The sequence below is a fragment of the Emys orbicularis genome, chromosome 15 (genome assembly GCF_028017835.1).
Source record: "Emys orbicularis isolate rEmyOrb1 chromosome 15, rEmyOrb1.hap1, whole genome shotgun sequence".
Classification (NCBI taxonomy): Eukaryota; Metazoa; Chordata; order Testudines; family Emydidae; genus Emys; species Emys orbicularis.
This window is the reverse complement of record NC_088697.1, coordinates 10,036,503-10,059,996: the sequence shown is the minus strand read 5'-3', so window position 1 is coordinate 10,059,996 and position 23,494 is coordinate 10,036,503. Positions and strand designations below refer to the sequence as shown.

Genomic DNA, 23,494 nt, shown 5'->3' with positions numbered 1-23,494 from the left:
CTATTTCTCACCCCTCTTTTCCCCAGCAGGGAGGACGGGATGTTTTGGAAGCCAGAGCTGGGGTTTTTGGAGCTGGAGAAGAGACTCAGGGATTTCTCTCTGAAAAGTGCCATGCTGCAGGAGGTGCTGCTGGGATTCAAAGGTGAATTGGAGTCTGGGGGTGGCATCTCCTCTGGTTAGAGCGACCCTGGCCCTGGGGAGGAGTCGGGGACTCTAGTGATGTCACTGATCCTCGGCTCCATCTCACAGCCCAGCTCAGCGGGTCACCCTTCCCCATGAAGTAGCCCTGTGGGGCTGGCTCTGTCTGCAGCGGCTGCGTTATCGGCCTCTGATCTCTGTCACCAGGGCCGGCTTTAGCAGGTGCGGGGCCCCACACCGGGACACGAATTGTCTCGTGCCCCCCCACCCCAACTCCGCCCCCAGCCCCGTCCCCTCCCTGCCCCATTGGATCCCTCCCCAAATCCCCGCCCTGGCCCCACGTCTTCCCCAAGCACGCCGCATTCCTCCTCCTCACCCCTCCCTCCCAGGCTTGCGCTGATCAGCTGTATGGCAGCGCAAGCGCTGGAGGGAGAAGGAGGACGCGGCTTTTTTTTTTTTTTTTCCCCACTCCGCCGGCAGCCCCGGATGTTGCGGGGCCCTCTTAGGCACAGGGCCCCATTCCGGGGAATCGGCCGAATCGGCTTAAAGCCAGCCCTGTCTGTCGCCATCTCGTAGTTAACAGCAGTTCCATCAGTAACCAATAGGAACCTCCCCTGAATTCTCACCTCTCCCATCCTCTCCTTCCCCTAGAGACGCTGCGCCTGGAGCTGGGGAGTGACACAGGTACGTGTCTGTCTCTGGCGGGCCGTGGGGAGATTTCAGACCAATAACCATGTTAGCAACAGGGCATCACGGCCTCCAGCCCTCATGTGCACCTGGAAGCTGTGGAAGAATGTGACCCCCGTGACTGATTCGCTCCTGCTGTGACATCTGATGGGGATTCAGAGCAAATCCGGATCTCAGGGGTGTGTTTCCCTTTGGTGAAAGGAACAACACCTGAATGGTGTGAAATAGGATGAAACAAGGACAAAATCTCCAGCCCCTGAGGAGTCTGAAAGCTTTCATGAGTGAGTGGAGATGGTCAGATGTGGGCAGCAGAGTCTCGGGCGCGAGGAGGGGGGGAGCCCGGCTGTGCCGTGGGTTGTGCCGTGGGGCTGGTATACCGCAGACAGACCAGCTGTGAATGTTCATGGTGAATGCGGAGGGAGCTGTGCAGTGCGTGAGCATGTTTTTCATACTTTTCATATTGATTTCCCAAAAGGGGTCCCCCATTTTTTTTTTGGCAACCCCCTGACATTTAGTAGAAAAAAGAATAAAACCCGTAACAAGGCTGATCCTATAGAATGTGCATGTGTGTGTCTCAAGAGGCTGATGGAGAAGGGGTGTCCCTGAGGGCTAAAAGTGCAGGAAGTGAGATTTTCTTTGCTGAAGATTATAATAAATCTGTCCCCCTGTGCTGGGGGAACGTGCTGTCCTCGGGATGGTCAGCTTTAAAGGGTCTCAGTGGGTTTAGCCCTGGTGGGAGGGGATGGGTCTACACTGCAGTGACTGAACATTTTCCCAGCGGGAGAGTCTAAAACGTCTCTGCAGAGAAAGCGCCCGTGAGACGCGTGATGTGAAATGACCTAAAGTCTGTTCTGAAACCCCCCGATAACCCTTCTCTCCCCGACAGGCTGCAGAATAACATCCCCGGGTCCCTCCAGATTCTCCCAGCCTGCCCGGGGAAAGGAAATGGATACAGCAGAGCTGGCCCGGGTAGGGATGCTGAGGGGTTCCCGCAGGAGCCAGAGGGACAGGGAATACACGGGAAGTGGGAGTTTGATCTAAGGGTGGGAGGGTGCAGGCCATGCACAGGGTGGAGAAAGGGAGGGGGACAAGGTGTGATGGACCTGCTGGGACTTGGTAAACCTGGGGCCGGGATTCTAGGAATAGGCCCATGGGGGTTGGGTGTGACATTCCCAGATTTGGAAAATGGTGCAATTCAGAATTTAAATAGTGATCCCCGTCTCCTTCCTGCCCCTGCTCTACGTTGCTCCACAGCAGCTTCTCCCCCTGCCGAGTCACCCCAGCACTGCAGTGCAGCCCCCCAGGGTTCAGCAGGGCCCCCGGCAAGGACAGTGGGTGCAGCTAACAGCCCGGTGTGCCTGGCAGTGAGGCGGGGCAGCCTGAGGCTGGAAGCTCTGAGTCAGCTGTAAAGAAGCAACCCCCCCCCCCCCCCACACACACACACACACGTACAGAGATTGAATTCCCCAACGTCAACATCACGACACCCTGTAGAAAGCCACACGGGTCAGTTGTTTTTTTTCACAGGGCGATGCAAAAATCAGGGGCCCCCCATTTTTAAATTGGAGTCAATAAAGTTCAGGAGACCTCGCAAAAATATGCCAAAGATCCCTCGACGTAACCCCTGAAGGTGAAATAGGAACAGAGACAAACCTTGTCAGCAAAAGGAATGAGGAGGCCTTGTGGCACCTTAGAGACTCACAAATGTATTTGAGCATGAGGCCGTGCATCAGGCAAGGTGGCCTAGTCGTTAAAGCAATAGTCTGCTCATCTGAGGCCGTTCTTGAGCTGCCTGTTATAAAAAGCTGGTGCCCCACTTCAGCTCTGCTAGAAACACCCCCAGGTCCCTGCTCATCCCAGTGGGAGCAAGACGAGAAACCCCCAGTGGGCGCCGCCCTTAGCTGCGGGCTGCTGTCGCAGGGGTGGGGGGAATTGATTGTCTGGTGCTGAGGAGGGAGTCAGGACAACCCTCTGGTGTCTGCTCCGAGCATCTGCCCAGCCCAGGCTGTCCGCTGGCCTCAGCTGCTGCCCCCTTCGTGCTCTGGAGCAGGGGGTCATCAACAATTTTTTTGGTGGCGTCAGAGTGCGGCCACCAACTCTTGCTGGTGGCCACTCTGGCAATTTTCCCAAGCCGGAGCCCCACCGCCCTGGGGGTTGAAGCCTGAAGCCCAGAGCCCGCTGCTGAAGCCCTGTGGCTGGAGCTGGGGAGGGCTGGAGGTGGGTAGGCTGACGCCCAGCGCCCCCGGGGCTGACACGAGGGAGGGAGGGGCACTGAAGCCCCAAGCCCACTCCTGGAGCCCTGGCAAGCTGAAGCCCAAAGTCTTCCCCCAGAGCCTCTCAGCCCCTGGTAGGTGAGTTGGGAGCTCACCAGCTGCCTGCGGAGTTGACGGTTCCTACCCCGTCAAGAACACCCCAGCCCCACATGCCTGCAGATGTGCTGCCTGGAGCCCCCAGGAGGCTGGGTGGTACATGACACCAATCCCCTGCTGGTAGTGCCAGCAAACACCCAGGCAGTGCATCCAGGAGGAACAGCTGGACGCTGCAGGGAGGGGCTCCTGCTTCCCCCCCCCACCTGCATCTCTGCCCAGGAGGCTGTCCCAGCTGCAGGAAAAGCCCCGAATTTGAGAAATGCTGCTCTAGATTCACAATGCAGGGCCCCAGTGGGGCAGAGGCTGGGGCAGGGCAGCAGCCTGGGTTGGGCTGGGAAGATGCTGGAAGTTCTGGTGCCCAGAGAACTGGCCTGACTCTCTTCTCAGCAACCAACAAGTCAATTCCACGTAGCTGGAGTTGCATAACTTAGGTCGACTTAGCCTAGGCCTGTCCTTAAGCTGTCTACACTTAAAACACGGCTGTAGCACTTTGGAGTAGACAGTCGCTACAGTGATTGGAGGGGTTTTCCCATCGCTGTAGTAGCCAGATTGACAGAAGACTTCTTCCATTGACCCAGTGCTATCTACGCCAGGGCTTAGGTCAGCTGAACTACACTGGTTAGGAGGGTGGCTTTTCACACGCGGAGAGACGTCGCTATGCCAGTTAAGTGTCCAGAGTACATCAGCCCTTAGATCTCTCTTAGTATTTCAGTGCAATGAACTGTGAGAGGAAAACATCAATTCACAAACACAGAGACTGAATTCCCCCCATTTAATCTCGCTGCATTTTCCAGAAAGTCACAACATTCAATTCATTCTTGCTAGGAGAGAGACACATGAAGTGACACTGATTTTTAGTAAATAAAGTGATGGGTTTAATTAATATAGGAAAAATTAGGGCTGTCGATGAATCACAGTTAACTCAAATCGACAATCGTAAATTCAAATCTATGCTCATAAGCAAAACTCCCACCCCCGAGTACGCTGGACAGTGTCCTGTGCCTCAGTTTCTCACCTTGCGGGGTGACAGGCCAATCCAATGTTCCTTTAACAGACCCCTCTGCTCTCCTTCCACCAACCCCCACTCCCCTTGGGCAGTGAAGACCCCAGAGGTGAGGGAGGGAGGGGAAGGCATCGAGCAATACCTCAGCTTCTGCTGCCGCCACTCCCTCACCCGGCTCTCGGTTTGCACTGTTCACTCCTGCACTGTTCACTCCCCTGTCGCCCCTTCCCCTGCTGCCACCTGCCTGTCTCCTGCAGCCTCTGCATGGCCACGTAGTGGGGGAACCTCGCTACAAGTGCAGACTGGGCAGCCTCTTTCATTGCAACACCATGGGCGGGGCGCGAACCGCCAGCTGGGGGAGACGAACCCCCTGCCCCGCCCCTGCGCCCGAGGCCCCGCCCCTTCCACAAACCCCGCTAGAACCCAGATCCCCACCCCCACCGCAGCGGCCAGCTCCTGCCCCAGGCTAGTGCCCGGCCCCCATTGCGCCCCCAGCCTCAGCTTCCCCAGCCCCAGAGCACCCGGAGGGCGGGTTACGCGGCCCTGACACACCCTGCCATTGACTCGCGTGGCTCTGCGCTGCATCCGCCGGGGCGGGCCAGGCTGCGGACGTGACCCAGGCGTGGGCAGCATGGCCGCGCGTCCCTGACGAGGCATGAGGCAGGCCAAGAGCTTTGTGCAGCCAACAGGGAAGCGGGAGGGAGGCGTCTTTGAGCCGGCGTGTCTCGTCCGTTTCTCCCTTGGGCGGAGGCGGGAAGGGAGCGAAATGTGCCCGGCTGAAGGTTTTGCGCTCGGCCTTGAGGATTAAGCCCGAGTCCCCGGCATGGCTGCTGAGAGATGGGTTTCTGGGTCGTATCTAGCGCGCTCTTCGGGCCACCAACTGAAACCACTGAGGCCAAGAGGGACATTTTTGAGGCAGCAAAGGGGGCCTTTGAGGCTCCCAGCAGGTTTTGAGGAGCAAAGAAGTAACACAGGGTTATCACCGCCCCTGGGTGGGCTCGAACCACCAACCTTTCGGTGAAGAGCCAAACGTGCTGACCCATTGCACCACAGCGACACACATCTGTTCTTACCAAGGCTGCTGCCGAGCAGCCTGCGCATCCAGAGCAGAGTGTTGGGGTGTGGGAGGGAGTGAGGGGTGCAGGCTCTGGGAGGGAGTTTGGTGCAGGGGGGGGCTCTGGGCTGGTGCAGAGGAATGGCGTGCAGGATGGGATGAGGGGTGTAGGCTCTGGGGGGGATTTCGGTGCAGGATGGGATGAGGGGTGTAGGCTCTGGGGGGGATTTCGGTGCAGGAGGGGGCTCCGGGCTGGGGCAGAGTGCTGGGGTGTGGGAGGGAGTGAGGGGTGCAGGCTCTGGGGGGGATTTGGGTGCAGGAAGGGGCTCTGGGCTGGGGCAGAGTGTTGGGGTGCATGAGGGGTTGAGAGGTGTAGGCTCTGGGGGGGATTTGGGTGCAGGAAGGGGCTCTGGGCTGGGGCAGAGTGTTGGGGTGTGGGAGGGAGTGAGGGGTGCAGGCTCTGGGAGGGAGTTTGGTGCAGGAGGGGGCTCTGGGCTGGTTCAGAAGATTGGGGTGCAGGATGGGATGATGGGTGTAGGCTCTGGGGGGGATTTGGGTGCAGGAAGGGGCTCTGGGCTGGGGCAGAGTGTTGGGGTGCATGAGGGGTTGAGAGGTGTAGGCTCGGGTGGGGATTTGGGTGCAGGAGGGGGCTCTGGGCTGGGGCAGAGTGTTGGGGTGTGGGAGGGAGTGAGGGATGCAGGCTCTGGGAGGGAGTTTGGTACAGGAGGGGGCTCTGGGCTGGGGCAGAGTGTTGGGGTGTGGGAGGGAGTGAGGGATGCAGGCTCTGGGAGGGAGTTTGGTGCAGGAGGGGGCTCTGGGCTGGTTCAGAAGATTGGGGTGCAGGATGGGATGAGGGGTGTAGACTCTGGGGGGGATTACGGTGCAGGAGGGAGCTCTGGGCTGGGGCAGAGTGTTGGGGTGCAAGAAGGAGTGAGGGGTGCAGGATCTGGGAGGGAATTTGGTGCAGGAGGGGGCTCCCGGCTTGGGCAGAGTGTTGGGGTGTGGGAGGGAGTGAGGGGAGCAGGCTCTGGGGGGGGATTTGGGTGCAGGAGGGAGGGAGGGGTGCAGGCTCTGAGGGGCGGATTTGGGTGCAGGAGGGGTTGAGGGGCGCAGGCTCTGAGGGGGGATTTGGGTGCAGGAGGGATTGAGGGGTGCAGGCTCGGGGGGGGGGATTTGGGTGCAGGAGGGGGCTCCGGGCTTGGGCAGAATGTTGGGGTGTGGGAGCGGGTGTGGGGTCTGTGAGGGACCTCTGGGCTGGGAGTTGGGGTGCAGGCTCCGGCTGGGAGGTGCTCACCACGGGTGGCTCCCAGTCGGTGGCTGGCTGCTAGCATGTCTGTGTGTGCAGCCCCTGGGAGAGAGGGGGGCAGCGGGTCTCCTTGCGCTGCCTGCACCTTCAAGCACCGACCCTAAAGCTCCCACTGCAAGGACAGTGCTGGGGGCAGGGGCAGCGCGTGGAGCTACCTTACTCCCCCTCCCTTTCCCCAGGGGCCGCAGAGACGTGCCAGCTGCCAGACGCTTCTGGGAGTGGCGTGGGGCCACCCCCATTGATCTGATGTCCCGATTTTATAGGGACAGTCCTGATTTGGGGGGCTTTTTCTTACATAGGCACCTATTACCCCCCACCCCTGTCCCGATTTCTTACACTTGCTTATCTGGTCACCCTACCCAGGGGATGTTGTGTTGGGGTTGGGAAACCGAGTCGGCTGTGGGTGCCGGCTCCCGAGGGGAGACTGGCCTGCCCCCTGTGGCTGTCTGTGGCTACACGGCTCCCCATGGCCGTGGACGGATTTGATAAAGGTGTCTCTCAGCATAGCTTATTTGTAACACTGAGCAGAGGTTACGGCACAAGGTTTTGGATGAGCCATGAAGATAATGGATTTTGTAGGAATTGTCTAGTCATTTTAACTCTTTCACTGCCTCTAACCTGACAGGAAATTCAGTCGTCCTCAGGGCCGTGTATTTATTAGGAAGGAGATTAGAATCCTGTTATATAAACCCAGCATACCCATTCTCTACCGCACTACGCTGAAGGCATTTTTCCTAAGATGAGCCAAGAATGTTCACACCGTGTAGAAATATGGGGGAAATGGTGAAGTTGGATAGAAATAGTCTGTAGAATTTTTACTTGTAACTTATTCCTCCTCTTACCAGTAATAATTTATAACCATGGTTTAGTGTCTCTTAATCAGCTAATTGAACTGAGAGCATTCAAGGATCCAGGGCTGGGACGAGGCACTCTAGGTAATTCATGAGTGACTAGTCCGAGTGCTTATCACGGAGCCCCCGGGCGATGCTCTGGAACTGCTCCCCACAAAGCCAGTCAGGACTTTGGGGAGCCTCTTCTCCCATGGAGCAGACTGTCTTCAGGGCAAGAAGCTCACACGGCTTCACCTTCCTGGGTCTGACCTTGGAGCATTCAGCCTATGCCCCTCCGTGCACTTCCCACAGCAAGTCCGCCCAGGCAGCCAGAGGGTCCTGCCCCCCAACTCCGCAGCCAGACGTGACTCTCAGCCAGCTGGGAAAACAGAGGTTTATTAGATGACAGGAACATGGTCTAAAACAGAGTTTGTAGGTATAGAGGACCGGATCGCTCCGCCGGGTCCATTCTGGGGCCCAGCGAGCTAGACATAGGGTTACCATACGTCCTCTTTTTTCCCGGACATGTCCGGCTTTTCGGCACTCAAACCCCCGTCCAGGGGGAATTGCCAAAAAGCCGAACATGTCCGGGAAAATGGCGGCTCTGCTCCTCCCCTGACTCTTCGGCTCTGTTTAAGAGCCGAGCGCTATGGGCTTCAGGCAGCCCCCTTGCCTCCGGACCCCAGCCGCCGGCCGGGCACTTCCCCTCCCGGGCTCCGGCGGCGCAGGGTCCGGAGGCACAGGGACTGCCCGAAGCCGGTAGCGCTGGGGCAGCTCGGCTCTTAAACAGAGCCGAAGAGTCAGGGGAGGAGCAGAGCCTCCAGCCGCGGCGGCTCTGCTCCTCCCCGACTCTTCGGCTCTGTTTAAGAGCCGAGCGCTACGGGCTTTGGGCAGCCCCCATACCTCCGGACCCTGCGCCGCCGGAGCCCGGGAGGGGAAGTGCCCGGCTGGGGGCGCAGGGTCCGGAGGCATGGGGGCTGCCCGAAGCCCGAGCGCTACCGGCTTCACGGTTTGCCGGGCAGCCTCCAGACCCTGCGCCCCCGGCTGGGCGCTTCCCCTCCCGGGCTCCAGCTGCGCTGGGCAAGCGCCGGCCGGGGGCGCAGGGTCTGGGGGCTGCCCGGCAAACCATGAACCCGGTAGCGCTCGGGCAGCCCTTTCCCCGTGGCTGGGAGTGGGAGGGAGGAGGGGGCGGAGTTAGGGTGGGGAAGGGGCGGGGTTGGGGCAGGGCTGGGGGTGGGGAAATGGGCGGGGCCAGGGCCCGTGGAGGATCCTCTTTTTTTATTTAATAGATATGGTAACCCTACTAGACACCCACGTCTGCACCTCCCCGTCCCCAGCCAGCCCCAAACTGAAACCCCGTCCAGCCCCTCCTTTCTGGCCTTTGTCTCTTTCCCGGGCCAGGAGGTCACCTGATCTCTTTGTTCACCTTTAGCTATCCCCTTGCAGGGGGGAAGGGCCCCAGCCATTTGTTGCCAGGATACAGGGTGTCGGCCATTTATGCACACTGGAGACTTAAGAAATGCATAGGGGAAACTGAGGCACCCACACAGTATTCAGAGGAAACATTAAGAACAGTCCCACTTCGTCACAGTGCTCCTGTACTTAGCAGGGAGTGATTGCACATGCTAAAGGCTGTGTGACCAGGCCAGGAGTGGATGTCCTGACAGCAGAGCAGTGTCAAAGGCGCGCCAGGCTAGAGAACTAAGGGGCCATGGCAGTTCAACAGCCCAGACCGGGATTGTACCCTGGGGATGTCCTGGTGGCACAGCCATTAGCAGGGTGTTCGCACAGCGTGTTCTTCGGAGTGAAGTTTGCACTTGAAGCCCTGGTGGAGTGATTTGAAGTGACGCTCAAGGGTGGTGGCTGAAAACAGTCTGAGAGGTTACAGTTTTATTCTTTTCTGTTGGCTTCTTTTGGGAGAGGGAAATAGAAACAGAAAAACAGAAAAATGAGCGATGTTTTGCAGAAATCATGGCCAGAGAGTGGGATCCTGGGCAGGCCGGGCTGGCAGGGCCCAGGGGGATCCGGGGCTGGCGGGGTCCAGGGGGATCCGGGGAAGGCCAGGCTGGCGGGGTACAGGGGTATCCCATTCACCCTGCAGTGTCCACCGGTGCTCACGGGCTCGCGGCTTTGACACCCCCCACAGTCCTGGGACAGGCCCAGATCTGGCCCTAACGGGGCTGCTCATGACCCTGTCAGCCTGGACCGGCCCCACCCCATCCCAGGCAGGGCCCGAGGGCCCGTCCCGTGCTGCCCAGCCCCGCTGGCTCACCGGGTGTTTGGCTGGTGGTTGGGTCTTTGCTAGATCCCTCCCCGTGGTCTGGGGCAGGCTGCTCTCCCCGGGATGGGTGGGGGGACCCTGCACACCCAGGGGCAGTTTTACAAGCCCAGGGCCAGTGGGCTGAGGCTGGAGAAACTGGCGGAGGGACGGGGCTGGGGCTTGTCTGAGTGTAGGTGGGAAAATTTCCCACCCAAGTGCTTTAGAGCTGAGGGAAACGATGCAAAATGTCCCGGCAGAATGCACCCAGGCGCAGAGCTGTGTGTCCTGGCAAGATGAGAGCACCCACCAGGGGCTCCTCGCATCTCCCTGTTCTCCCCCAAGCTCTGTGGGTGCCCCACCCCCCCTCTACTTCGGGTCCCCTGCATCTCCCCCCAATCTCTTCCCTGCCAGGGTCTCCATGTGCCTCCCACTGCCCTCTCCCCAGACCAGGGTCCCCAACTCGCCCTCATGCCAGGGGCTGTGTGCACCTCTGTTCCCACTTTGCCCCATGCCCGGGGGTGACACCTCCCTGGGGTGCCCAGGGCCGTGAGCCAGCACCTGCCCGTAGCAGGAGGGTCTGCGCCAGCCGGGAGCAGCTCCCCGGCTCTGCCAGGCACGGGCGACACAAACCCTCCCCTCTCGGCCACACGGACGCCGCTGTCCCTCTGCGGGTGGGGAGAAGCCAGGCCTGGTCGGCAGGGGACAGATCACTCGATAATTGCCCTGGTCTATCCATTGCCCCCGGTCATCTGGCACTGGCCGCTGTCAGAGACAGGCCACTGGCCCGTGGGTCTGACCCGGCATGGCCGTCCTTCTGGAGCAACAGGCACACGCCAACCCCCGAGTGTCCCCCTGCGGTGCCCGGCCCCGGCTCCACGGTACACGCTGCATTCACAGACCTGCTGCTGGCAGAGGGACGGGACCCCTAGCTCCCCCGGTCCCTCTCCGTTCACGCCCCCCGGACGCACCGCACCAGCGTGGGTTACACTGAAATCCAGGGGCTGTTTATTTCACAGCGATTTGGGACGTCCCAAGGAAAAGTCCTGGGAGCCAATGGCTCCCTGGGAACTAACCCCAGAGCCCGCCTGGGAGAGCCGAGAGCGAGCGACGAGGACACGTTCCTGGCTAAGGAAGTTTCCCACCCGCAGCCTTTGCAGCGATGTCCAGCCAGGCTGGCTGGGAGCCTCCTTCCAAAGAGAGGCCAAGCTGAGGTTTGTCTCCTCGGGGAAGGACCAGGGTGTGTCTCAGTCCCCTCGTGACACCCCCTGGCCCCATTGTCCGTCCCCTAAACAGGACACCCCACCCACCCCCTGCGGGTTTTGTTTCTTCCTGGAGCTTTTCCGTGTGACTTGACACCCCCGGCTCAGCGTCAGGCTCAGCAAGGCAAATAGGCCCCATTGAGAGCCCGAAAATGCCCCCAGCCCCCAAACACAGCAACTCGTTCTGCATTGGCAGGAAAGTGTTTTATTGCAGGAAGCAGCAAGAAAACAAACCTCAGTGACAGCATCCAGCCCCCACCCCCCCGCGACAATCTTCTCCCCACAACCTGCCCCCGATACCCCATGGATGTGGGGGGAGGGGCGGCTGTACTGTATGGTGGGCACCTAGCGAGGCGGGCACCGGGCTCAGGCTGAGGGTCTCAGTGCCAGCTGGGGGGCTGGGCACCCGGATTTTCACTCATGTGGATGGGAACTGGGCGCCCAGGGTGGGAAATCCCCCCCAGGCCCCAAGCTGCCGGCCTGTGGGATAAGGGGAGACGCTGAATGTCCCTGTGGAGATGCTTAGCGGGCGCTGCCCAGCGGGGCAGGGATGGGGCAGGAGAAGAGCCCCCAGAGACAGGGGGCTGCCCAGGAGCCAAAGGGGGGAGTAGAGGACCCCCTGCTCCCAGATCATGGCCAGCGCCTGGGCTCTACAGGGCTGTGTCGAAGCGCACGGGCCTTCCCTGGCCTCAGGTCACGGGGATCCGGCTGGTCTGGGCTCTGCCTCGGGACGTGGGGCTGGATGGGGGGGGGGGGGGGGTTGCAGAAAGGGCCAGTCAGGTTCTGGCACTGCATCTGGTCATTGGTGGTGCTGGTCTTGGGGAAATTGACACGTTCTCTCACGAACCGCTCGTAGGTGTCACGTGGTCTGAAATGGGCCAGGCCGGCGGCCAGCAGGACAGAGGTCAGGAAGAGCCAGGGGCAGGGTCCCCTCGGGGCCAGGGCTGTGTCTGTCACTGGATCAACCTGCCGTGGGGAGAGGGGGGAGATGGGGGGAGACAGCGCGGGGTGGGGATCTGCCTCCTCCATGGATCCCCCTGAGCCCAAACGCCTCCCCCTGCCAGCCCATTCTACCCCTAAAGCCTCATTACCCCGACCGAGATCAGGGCTCCCATTGTGTTGGGCGGTGCCTAGACACTGACTGCGATCAGGGCCCCGTTGTGGCAGGGAAACTGAGCAGAGAAAAGGTAAAGTTGGGGTCTTCATCTCCCTCGGGGGTGCCCAACTCCCATGGACACACCCCAGGGTTTGGCCTGCATCCAGGGGGCCCTGGGAAATCCACATCCTAAGAAACAGGGAATGAACCCCAGGGCGCCTGGACCCCGAGGAGAACCATGGCTTGCAGAGCAGCTGGCCACGAACTGAACTGTCAGCGTTACGGCTTTGTCTGTAATGCGTCCATTGTCCTGACTCCCAGCCCCTCGCCGCCCTGCTCAAACCACTAGCCCCCACTCCTCTGCGAGACACTGGGACAGAACCCAGGAGTCCGAGCTCCAGCTGTCCTCCAATCTGCCTTTCACTCTCTTACCCAGATCATGATCTCAGCTGCCTCGGGGTCAGTCTGGAGTCACCCCCTGAGTGCAGGGGGGGGGGGCAGGCCTGATTCCGCTCCCAGCCCCCGGGTTCAATCTGCAGTGACCCTCCCTCTGCATTTCCCCCTGGCTGGGGTCTGTTCTCGGCTCACCCAGCTCCTGGGGCTCCCCTCAGAGCTGGATCCAGCTGCTGGCAGAGCTGAGAATCCCTGAGTCTCCTTCCCCTTCGGGTGTCATTATGTGGAGCCCGGCCAGGCAGTTTGGGTGCGGGGTGGTGAGGGGGTGGAGGATTTGGGGTGGGGCAGCTCCTCCCACTGAGGGCCCCAGAGATGCTGGGTGGAGCAGGGAGCTGGGGTGGGCACAGGGCAGGGTCCTGAGATACTGAGCACCCCACAGCCCCAGTGCCTGGTGCACCTGCCCCTGTGATTCTTGGGGAATGGAACCCAGGAGTCCTGACTCCCCACTCCCTCTAACCGCACAGCCCTGGTGACCCAGTGAATCTACCCCCTTACTGGTGCCCTGGATACCCCATAACCACAGCCCCAGTTCCCTGCCCTGGTCCCTGGGCATCGCAAGGGGCAGCGACCTAGCCAGGGAAGGGGCAAGCCTGGCTGCTGGAGATGCCCAGGCCCAGCAGAGCCAGAGGGAGCCAGGGCCTGCTCCCCACCCCGCCCAGCACCACCTGAGCCCCAGGACCTGGGGGAAGGGCGAGGGCTCGAGGGGAAACTGGGAGCAGTGTGTATCTGGGCAGTGTCTGACCAATGTGTCTAAGTGTGTGTGTGGTTGTGTTAGGGTGACCAGATCAGAGAGCTAGAATATCGGGACACGGGGCGGGGGGCGAGCAAAAAAAAAAAAAAAAAGCAGTTTCACTGCACACGGAGGGCCCGCGGGGCAGCGCGGAGCGGCCAGGGGCCGGGTGGGCGGCACGGGGGCGTGCGCCGAATCCCCGCTGCTGCCGGGGGAGCCCTGCGCCTCTCCCTCCCGCTCTCGGCTGCGCTGTGCTCCAGCGGCTGCGGCTCCTTCCCGGCCGCGCGCGCTGCCCTCCCCGCGGAGCCTCCCGGGAAGGAACCGCTGGAACACAGCCGAGAGCAGGAGGGAGAGGCGCGGGGCTCCTCCGCCAGCAGCAGGGATTCGGCCCGCACCGCCCACCCGGCCCCTGCCCACTCCGCGCTGCCTCCGCCCGGACCCACCGCGCTGCCCCGCGGGCTGCAGGGCTGGAGCAGCCTCTGCGCTGTGCTCCCGGCCCCGGGCCCTCCGTGTGCAGCGGCCCGGGGGCTGGGCAGGAGCCCTCTGGCACGGCAGGGGGCTCAGAGCTGAGCCCCCCCGTCTCCCTCCCTCCCTGGCCAGCCCCCCTTTGCCTGCCCGCCCGGTGCCTGGGTGCCGGAGCTGACTCACTAGCTCCAGGATCCAGGCGCCGCCGCCACCCCCTCCCTCCAGGCTTGCGCCGCCATGCAGCTGCAAGCCTGGGAGGAAGGAGGAATGCTGGGTGGTTGGGGAAGGGGCGGGGCCAGGGTGGGGATTTGGGGAAGGAGCCAATGGGGGAAGGAAGGGGCGGAGCCGGGGGGGGGCGAGAGTCCCTCCGGGAGGGCAAAATTTCTTGTTTGTCCAGTGTCCCGACCAAACATCGGTCGGGATGCGGGACAAAGAAGCAAATATCAGGACAGTCCCAATAAAATAGGGACGTCTGGTCACCCTAGGTTGTGTATTTGTGTGAGCAGTGTGTATGGGTGTGCAAGAGCATTTGTGTCTGTACAGTGTGTGTATGCAGTGTGCATGTGACAGCAGCATGCATGAATGTGTGTGAGCAGTGTGTCGAAGTGTATCTGAGTAGTGTGTGCGTGTGTGTATTTGCTCAGTGTGTAGGAGTGTCTTTGTCTGACAAATGGGTGTGTTGTGTGTATATCTGTGAGCAGTGTGTATAAGTGTCTCTGTGACGTGGGTATGCCTGTGTGTGTCTGTGCAGGGTGCATATGTATGTGTGTGCGAATGCACCTGTGTGCAGAGTTTGTTCATGTGTGTTGTGCTCTGTCAGCGTGTTTGGTGCAGGGGCAATCAGGGAAGTGCCACGTGCTGTCCCCGCCCCAAACGCCAGCTCCGCAGCTCCCATTGGCCCGGAATGCGGCCAATAGGAGCTGGGGGGGGGCTTCGCCTGCGAGCACGGGCAGTGTGCACTGCGCAGAGCCACCTGGCTGCCCCTGTGCCCAGGAACCAGCTATGCCGGCCGCTTCCGGGAGCAGCGCGGACAAGGGCAGGCAGGGACAGGGGTGGCAGGTTGGGAGAAATTTGGGTGGTGCCCAGATGGCTCAGAGCCCGCCCCCCCTCCGAGCTCCGCCCCCCACCTGCCTAAGGCTCTGTGAGGGAGTTTGGCTGGGGGGTGGAGGTCTGGGGTGCAGGCCCTGGGTTGGGGCAGGGGATTGGGGTGTAGGATGGTTGAGAGGCTGGGCTCTGGGATGGAGTTTGGGTGCAGGAGGGGGTGTGTGGGAAGGGGTGGGGGTGCAGGCTCTGGGAGGGAGTTTGGGTGCTGTGTGCAGGCTCTGGGCTGGGGCACAGGGTGGGGGTACAGGGTGGGTGGAGGGGTGCAGGCTCTGGGAAGGAGTTTGAGGAAGGGAGGGGCTGCAGAGGGAGGGGGCAGGCTCGGGGAGGGAGTTTGGGGAGGGGAGGGGCTGCAGAGGGAGGGGACAGGCTCGGGGAGGGAGTTTGGTTGTAGGCTCTGGGCTGGGGGAAGGGGTGGGGGTGCCGGACACTTCCAAAAGCAGCGCGCAAGTGCCCCCCCTGCCCCAGGTCAAAACGCCTCCTGCCTACCTAAACCCGCTCCTGGAGCCGGTGCTCTGCAACCCCCCCACCCCCGAACCGCTCATCCATCCCCATCCCAGAGCCTCCCCCACCCCCTGAACCCCTCATCTCCGTTCCTGCCCCGCAACCCCCCACCCCCTGAACCGCTCGTCCCCGCCCCGCAGCCTCCCTGCCCCCTGAACCGCTCATCCATCCCCATCCCAGAGCCTCCCCCACCCCCTGAACCCCTCATCTCCGTTCCTGCCCCGCAACCCCCCACCCCCTGAACCGCTCGTCCCCGCCCCGCAGCCTCCCTGCCCCCTGAACCGCTCATCCATCCCATCCCAGAGCCTCCCCCACCCCCTGAACCCCTCATCCCCGTCCCTGCCCCGCAGCCTCCCCGCCCCCTGAACCCCTCATCCCTGTCCCGGCAGGCCCCCCCCACCCCCTGAACCACTCGTCTCCACCCCGCAGCCTCCCTGCCCCCTGAACTGCTCATCCGTCCCCATCCCAGAACCTCCCCCACCCGCTGAACCCCTCATCCCCGTCCCACAGCCCCCCACCCCCTGAACCCCTCATCCCCGTCCATGCCTCAGAGCCCCCCGTCCCCTGAACCGCTCATCCGTCCCCATCCCCGAACCTCCCCCACCCCCTGAACCCCTCATCCCCATCCCCGCAGCCCCCCCGCCCCTTGAGCCCCTCATCCCCATCCCAGAACCCCCCCACCCCCTGAACCCCTCATCCCCAGCCCAGAGCCCCCCCGCCCCCTGAACCCCTCATCCCCGTCCCCACCCCACAGTCCCCCCTGCCCCCTGACATCCTCCTCCCCCGGTCCTCAGCGCCCCTCCCCCAACCTCCTCCTCCTCCCCGTCCTCAGCACCCCCCGTCCTCAGCGCCCCTCCCCCGACATCCTCCTCCCCCCGTCCTCAGCGGCCCGCCCCCGACGTCCTCCCTCCCGTCCTCAGCGCCCCCCATCCTCAGCGCCCCATCCCCGACCTTGTCCTCCTCCCCCCATCCTCAGCGCCCAGCCCCTGATTGACTCCAACCCATTTCTCCATTGCTGGGCCCCACTTTCCGATCACCCCACTCCCCCAGTCCATCCCCAGTGTGTGAGGTTCCTCATCTCCACTCTCTGCTATCCCCCAACCTGCCGGGTTCCCCTTTTCAGCCACCCTGGGGGCCTCCAACCTGCCCCCATCCGTCCCCTCTGGGGTCTCTAAATCCCCCATTCCCACCATGCACCTTGGTAACCCCACCCTCCTCTACCCCTAATCCCCCTATTCCCTTCCCTTGGGTCCTGCTGGACACCCCAACCCCACAATCCGCCCCCCCATATATCCCTGTCACTCATTCATATACTGAGCTAGTTCTTCAGGGGCCTCCACTGTCCACCAAACTTCTCCATCCATGAGCCCCGTGGACTTGTGACCGGGAACGGGGGGCAAGCTCCCAATTTGGCTGGTTTTGGTGTGGGTGTTAATCTTGTGGAAGAAACAAAACTCCACTCTCAGGTTGGAAGCAACAAAATCAGAGACAGCTTTATTCAAGCAATTGCAGGGGAAGAATACAGCTGGCAGAGAGCATCTCTGCCTCAGTTTCTCCAAAGTACAAGCAAATCACAAAAGCATTTATACCTCTTTGTGATGTGCATGAAATTAAAAATACCTGCCTTTTATTGAGGCTATTTGCTCTCTATTCCAGTATTTTCTCACTTCCTCGTTTCAAACATCGTTGTCTCAAGGCTGGGTCACACGGACTATTCTGCTGTTTTCCGCTCGCTTCTGATGTGAGCCCTGCTTCTACAGGTCTCGCGTTATTAGGCTAAGACTTGACAGAACAGTTGCTCTGTCTCTGACACTTAAATGGCTGCACTTAAACCCTCTCTTCTTTCCCTGCTTCCACACTCCCCCCTTTTGTGCTTCCTTTAGCACAACTAACATTCTTAAACCTCCAATTGCATCAAGTCTTGTATTTCTGTTTCTAGCTCAGGAAGATCAGAATCAACCCTATAAGTCTTAACTGCATATAACGATAATGCATGATTAGTGTGAACATGAAAGGCATCTTACTTCCCTGGTCCTTCTCGCATGAAGGGAGAGCAACAATACCCGAAGACCGAAGGTGCAAACAATTGGATGTTTATTGGGGTGAACTTTTAGCAAGCATGATTCCAGTTTCCTTCCTTAGTGTCTCTCTTCCCAGCTCTGACACCACAACAATTCTAGCCACAAGACAAAACACCACAAGGACAGCACCCAGAACACAATTTCTATTGTGCCAGTAAAGGCATGGTATGTTGGATTGCTCTTTAGCTGGCATTAACTTTCTCTAATTTTCTAAAAGACAAAAACAAATTTCTACCCCTTCTCGGGCGATCAGTCATTGTTTAAAATATTTCTTTCTTATACAAATACCCTTGCTGATTGTAGGCAAAACAGAGGAATTACCCCTATATTTTCTGTGTTTGTTTCATAGGCAGGCTAGGTTTCAGTGGCTTCTACCTTTATCAATTAGGTAATTTGCATTAACACACAACTGCTTTCTGACTTTGCTTTTAAATCCAGAGCCATTCACAAATTAAACTTTTACTTAAAAGGGACACAATTAACTTTTACCAGAGTTCTGATTGCCTGTTACCTTTAACTCCTGTTTTCAAAACACACGGTAATCCGAAAAGGAAAAACACCACCTATTGTAGCCTATCAGGATTTTAATTAAGTAGCATTGCATATTTACATTTTCCTCACTCCTTTTACAATATACACTACACATGTGCCTTTCCTTGACATTCCTTTCATACAATTTGGGTGGTTAAATTCCAATAGACACCCCGTATGTTTTTCTAATCCGACTAAAATGTTCATAGCCAAATGATTTCAATCAAACAGGATTTATTTACAGACATTTCTTTGGAAAAGGGCCCATTTTTCCTTCAGAAAGGCTGCAAAGAAACCAAGAAGTCTTTTTCTATAACACTTTTCCTTTTAACGCTGTTATAACATTGAACTGCTTAATTCCCTCCAGCTTTTGCAGAGTTAATGTCTCATTCATAGATTCATAGATTCTAGGACTGGAAGGGACCTCGAGAGGTCATCGAGTCCAGTCCCCTGCCCGCATGGCAGGACCAAATACTGTCTAGACCATCCCTGATAGACATTTATCTAACCTACTCTTAAATATCTCCAGAGATGGAGATTCCACAACCTCCCTAGGCAATTTATTCCAGTGTTTAACCACCCTGACAGTTAGGAACTTTTTCCTAATGTCCAACCTAGACCTCCCTTGCTGCAGTTTAAGCCCATTGCTTCTTGTTCTATCCTTAGAGGCTAAGGTGAACAAGTTTTCTCCCTCCTCCTTATGACACCCTTTTAGATACCTGAAAACTGCTATCATGTCCCCTCTCAGTCTTCTCTTTTCCATACTAAACAAACCCAATTCTTTCAGCCTTCCTTCATAGGTCATGTTCTCAAGACCTTTAATCATTCTTGTTGCTCTTCTCTGGACCCTTTCCAATTTCTCCACATCTTTCTTGAAATCCGGTGCCCAGAACTGGACACAATACTCCAGCTGAGGCCTAACCAGAGCAGAGTAGAGCGGAAGAATGACTTCTCGTGTCTTGCTCACAACACACCTGTTAATACATCCCAGAATCATGTTTGCTTTTTTTGCAACAGCATCACACTGTTGACTCATATTTAGCTTGTGGTCCACTATAACCCCTAGATCCCTTTCTGCCGTACTCCTTCCTAGACAGTCTCTTCCCATTCTGTATGTGTGAAACTGATTTTTTCTTCCTAAGTGGAGCACTTTGCATTTGTCTTTGTTAAACTTCATCCTGTTTAACTCAGACCATTTCTCCAATTTGTCCAGATCATTTTGAATTATGACCCTATCCTCCAAAGCAGTTGCAATCCCTCCCAGTTTGGTATCATCCGCAAACTTAATAAGCGTACTTTCTATGCCAATATCTAAGTCGTTAATGAAGATATTGAACAGAGCCGGTCCCAAAACAGACCCCTGCGGAACCCCACTCGTTATGCCTTTCCAGCAGGATTGGGAACCATTAATAACAACTCTCTGAGTATGGTTATCCAGCCAGTTATGCACCCACCTTATAGTAGCCCCATCTAAATTGTATTTGCCTAGTTTATCGATAAGAATATCATACGAGACCGTATCAAATGCCTTACTAAAGTCTAGGTATACCACATCCACAGCTTCTCCCTTATCCACAAGACTCGTTATCCTATCGAAGAAAGCTATCAGATTGGTTTGACATGATTTGTTCTTTACAAATCCATGCTGGCTGTTCCCTATCACCTTACCACCTTCCAAGTGTTTGCAGATGATTTCCTTAATTACTTGCTCCATTATCTTCCCTGGCACAGAAGTTAAACTAACTGGTCTGTAGTTTCCTGGGTTGTTTTTATTTCCCTTTTTATAGATGGGCACTATATTTGCCCTTTTCCAGTCTTCTGGAATCTCTCCCGTCTCCCATGATTTTCCAAAGATAATAGCTAGAAGCTCAGATACCTCCTCTAGTAGCTCCTTGAGTATTCTAGGATGCATTTCATCAGGCCCTGGTGACTTGCAGGCATCTAACTTTTCTAGGTGATTTTTAACTTGTTCTTTTTTTATTTTATCTGCTAAACCTACCCCCTTCCCATTAGCATTCACTGTGTTAGGCATTCCTTCAGACTTCTCGGTGAAGACCGAAACAAAGAAGTCATTAAGCATCTCTGCCATTTCCAAGTTTCCTGTTACTGTTTCTCCCTCTTCACTAAGCAGTGGGCCTACCCTGTCTTTGGTCTTCCTCTTGCTTCTAATGTATTGATAAAAAGTCTTCTTGTTTCCCTTTATTCCTGTAGCTAGTTTGAGCTCATTTTGTGCCTTTGCCTTTCTAATCTTGCCCCTGCATTCCTGTGTTGTTTGCCTATATTCATCCTTTGTAATCTGTCCTAGTTTCCATTTTTTATATGACTCCTTTTTATTTTTTAGATCATGCAAGATCTCGTGGTTAAGCCAAGGTGGTCTTTTGCCACATTTTCTATCTTTCCTAACCAGCGGAATAGCTTGCTTTTGGGCCCTTAATAGTGTCCCTTTGAAAAACTGCCAACTCTCCTCAGTTGTTTTTCCCCTCAGTCTTGATTCCCATGGGACCTTACCTATCAGCTCTCTGAGCTTACCAAAATCCGCCTTCCTGAAATCCATTGTCTCTATTTTGCTGTTCTCCTTTCTACCCTTCCTTAGAATTGCAAACTCTATGATTTCATGATCACTTTCACCCAAGCTGCCTTCTACTTTCAAATTCTCAACGAGTTCCTCCCTATTTGTTAAAATCAAGTCTAGAACAGCTTCCCCCCTAGTAGCTTTTTCAACCTTCTGAAATAAAAAGTTGTCTGCAATGCAGTCCAAGAATTTGTTGGATAGTCTGTGCCCCGCTGTGTTATTTTCCCAACATATATCCGGATAGTTGAAGTCCCCCATCACCACCAAATCTTGGGCTTTGGATGATTTTGTTAGTTGTTTAAAAAAAGCCTCATCCACCTCTTCCACCTGGTTAGGTGGCCTGTAGTAGACTCCTAGCATGACATCACCCTTGTTTTTTACCCCTTTTAGCCTAACCCAGAGACTCTCAACACTTCCATCTCCTATGTCCATCTCTACCTCAGTCCAAGTGTGTACATTTTTAATATATAAGGCAACACCTCCTCCCTTTTCCCCCTGTCTATCCTTCCTGAGCAAGCTGTACCCATCCACATCAACATTCCAATCATGTGTATTATCCCACCAAGTTTCAGTGATGCCAACAATGTCATAGTTGTATTTATTTATTAGCACTTCCAGTTCTTCCTGCTCATTACCCATACTTCTCGCATTTGTATATAGGCATCTAAGATACTGGTTTGATCTTTCCTCCCAGTTTTGTCCTGACCCTCCTTTCTCTCTGCCAATATAGCCCACACTCCCTCTTGTTTCCGACCCATCTCCCAGGTCTCCATGTTCCCCACTTACCTGCGGGCTTTGCTCACCTGTCCCCGTCGAACCTAGTTTAAAGCCCTCTTTTTCCTTAAATCACTTGCTTATCTCCCTCAAGGCTTCGAACCCATTTTTCAATTTCATAAACTATCAGGGTTGGAAGGGACCTCAGGAGGTCATCTAGTCCAAACCCTGCTCAAAGCAGGACCAATGCCCAGACAGTATTTTTACCCCAGTTCCCCCTTCCTCAAGGATTGAACTCACAACCCTGGGTTTAGCAAGCCAATGCTCAAAGCACTGAGCGATCCCTTCCCCCCAAAACACACTCTGACCATAAAAAATTAACAGAGCAGGCCCCAGTGAGATTTGAACTCACAACCCATGGTTTATAAGACCAGTGCTCTAACCCCTGAGCTATGGAGCCACTTTATATACTGCCTACTTGCTTGTCTGGGCCTGATCCTTTTTGCCTTTGAACATTCCTTTTGCACGGGTACAGGCTTTGTTCCACTACCCATTTAGCAAGGTGGATGGGTTCCTCAGCCAGCCCCCACCCTTCCTGGTCTCTTTCCTTAAACATTCTCACTCACAAGGGCTACCGGAGCTGTCAGGTACACATCTCTTCCCTTTTCCCCAACTCTTCTTATTGCCCAGTCCTGCTACGACCGGCGGTAGACCCACCTGCACCCTCTTTTTTTTTTCTTTTCATACTCACAAACACGCTGCCAGGGCTGGCCAGGCCCGGGGTAGGAGAGACAGACAGAGAGAGAGAGAGGAGGTTATCCTGTGCACAGGTTGTCCAGAGGTACGCTGCAAAAAAGAATCTCCAACTTGCTTCTGCTCTTGGGTTTTTTTGTTTGTTTGTTTGTTTTTCCGCCCTGGGGTCTCTTGGGGCATCCCTTTCAGAGACCTTTGCTCAGTATTCCAGTCCAGGCCGGCTGCCTGTGGCTTCTTCAGCGTCCCCAAACCACACCAGCTCCAGGGTCGCAAAGGCAGACTGTTGGGTCTCACTGGGCGGCCAACCTTTGCAAATGTAATCTCAGTCCTGCAACTTTTCACAGCCAGCTGGGGCTGAAAGCAGTTCATAGTCTGTGTGGATTCTTAACCTTGGACGCTGAGCAGCCTTCTCTTTATCTCTAGGCCAAGCTGACTTTTCAAAGTTTCATGCACTTATCTTGTTCTTTTTTGAACTCTGTTACAGTCTTGGCCTTCAGAACATCCTCCTGCAAAGAGTTCCCCAGGTTGACTGTTTTAGTGCGACCCCTCCCCCTGTATGGGACACACATTGACCAGAGCTCATCTCTGCATTTCATGTCCCCAATGGGGAAGGAAAGACACTGAGAGGGGAGGAAGAAGATGGGCAGAAGGAGTCAAATGGGGCTAGATGAGAATAGAGGAGATTTTCTTCCCGTTAAAATGTTCTGGATTCTCATCGCTAAAAAGCTCCATTGTCAGCTGGATTTCAACCATCAGCCTTTTAGTTACTACCCAAAGGTGTTAACCAAAGGCACAGGTAACTGCCTACTTCCCAACTTTGCCTAAGACACACCTGTGGTGGTGCAACTGGTTTTAATGGAGGGGGGAACACTGTTGATGTTTTGAGTTCAGGCCTCACCCGGAGCATTGGTTTTCCTATGCCATGTAGCTTTCCCCCACTTGCTTTGCCCAATACACATGGAAAGTGCCATACTACGGTGATGAGAGTAAATTCTAAACTCTGAAATGTGGAGGTTGGCCCATAGATTGCGATAAGGAGGGGTTTGAAGAGAGAAAGCTCTAAGGGTATAAAACCAGACTGTCTCCAGGGACAGGTATGGTACAACTCCTCAACAGGCAGCCATTTGGGGGAGGGGGTTTCACTTCCTCTGTCAAATGTCCTGAGAGGTATTTTAAGATGACGATAACGCCATGGTTACCAGTTGACTGGCACGTCCTGGGTTAAAGAAAGAAAGGGACTTGGGTTAATAGCCTGAAGTATTTGTGTCACCAACCCTGTCACTGTCTGACCCCAATTGAGTTTGGAGCAGGTTTGTACTTTGCTGTGTGGAACGCACGGACTCCTGGAGAGCAGTGGCAGCTGTTTCCATGGAAGAGAGCCTGGAACTTAGGAGACTTTCTTGAGTTGGTGTTTCGAAGCAATTCAATAAAATAACGGTGGAGCTACAATGTCCGGTCCAAAATTTGAGCCCCCGGAGCAAAAATGCTATTTTAGGATGTAAGCAGGAGGCTTCCGGCGCTAGGACACCTGACCAGAGAGCTCAATGGGGGCTGTAAGAGCTGCTGACTCTGAGGGTCCTGGGCTAAA

The 23,494-nt window shown here is 56.6% G+C and overlaps 2 non-coding genes and 1 pseudogene across 2 annotated transcripts; all 3 read right to left on the bottom strand.

Annotated features, from left to right (window-relative positions):
* Positions 1-5,180: 5,180 nt before the first annotated feature.
* Positions 5,181-5,254, bottom strand: TRNAK-CUU (transfer RNA lysine (anticodon CUU)). The gene has a single exon. It is a non-coding gene; the product is annotated as a tRNA-Lys (tRNA).
* A 6,282-nt stretch (positions 5,255-11,536) lies between these two features.
* Positions 11,537-23,494, bottom strand: part of LOC135889552 (zinc finger protein 586-like) — a 31,637-nt pseudogene continuing 19,679 nt past the window's right edge.
* TRNAI-UAU (transfer RNA isoleucine (anticodon UAU)) lies at positions 21,541-21,613 on the bottom strand. The gene has a single exon. It is a non-coding gene; the product is annotated as a tRNA-Ile (tRNA).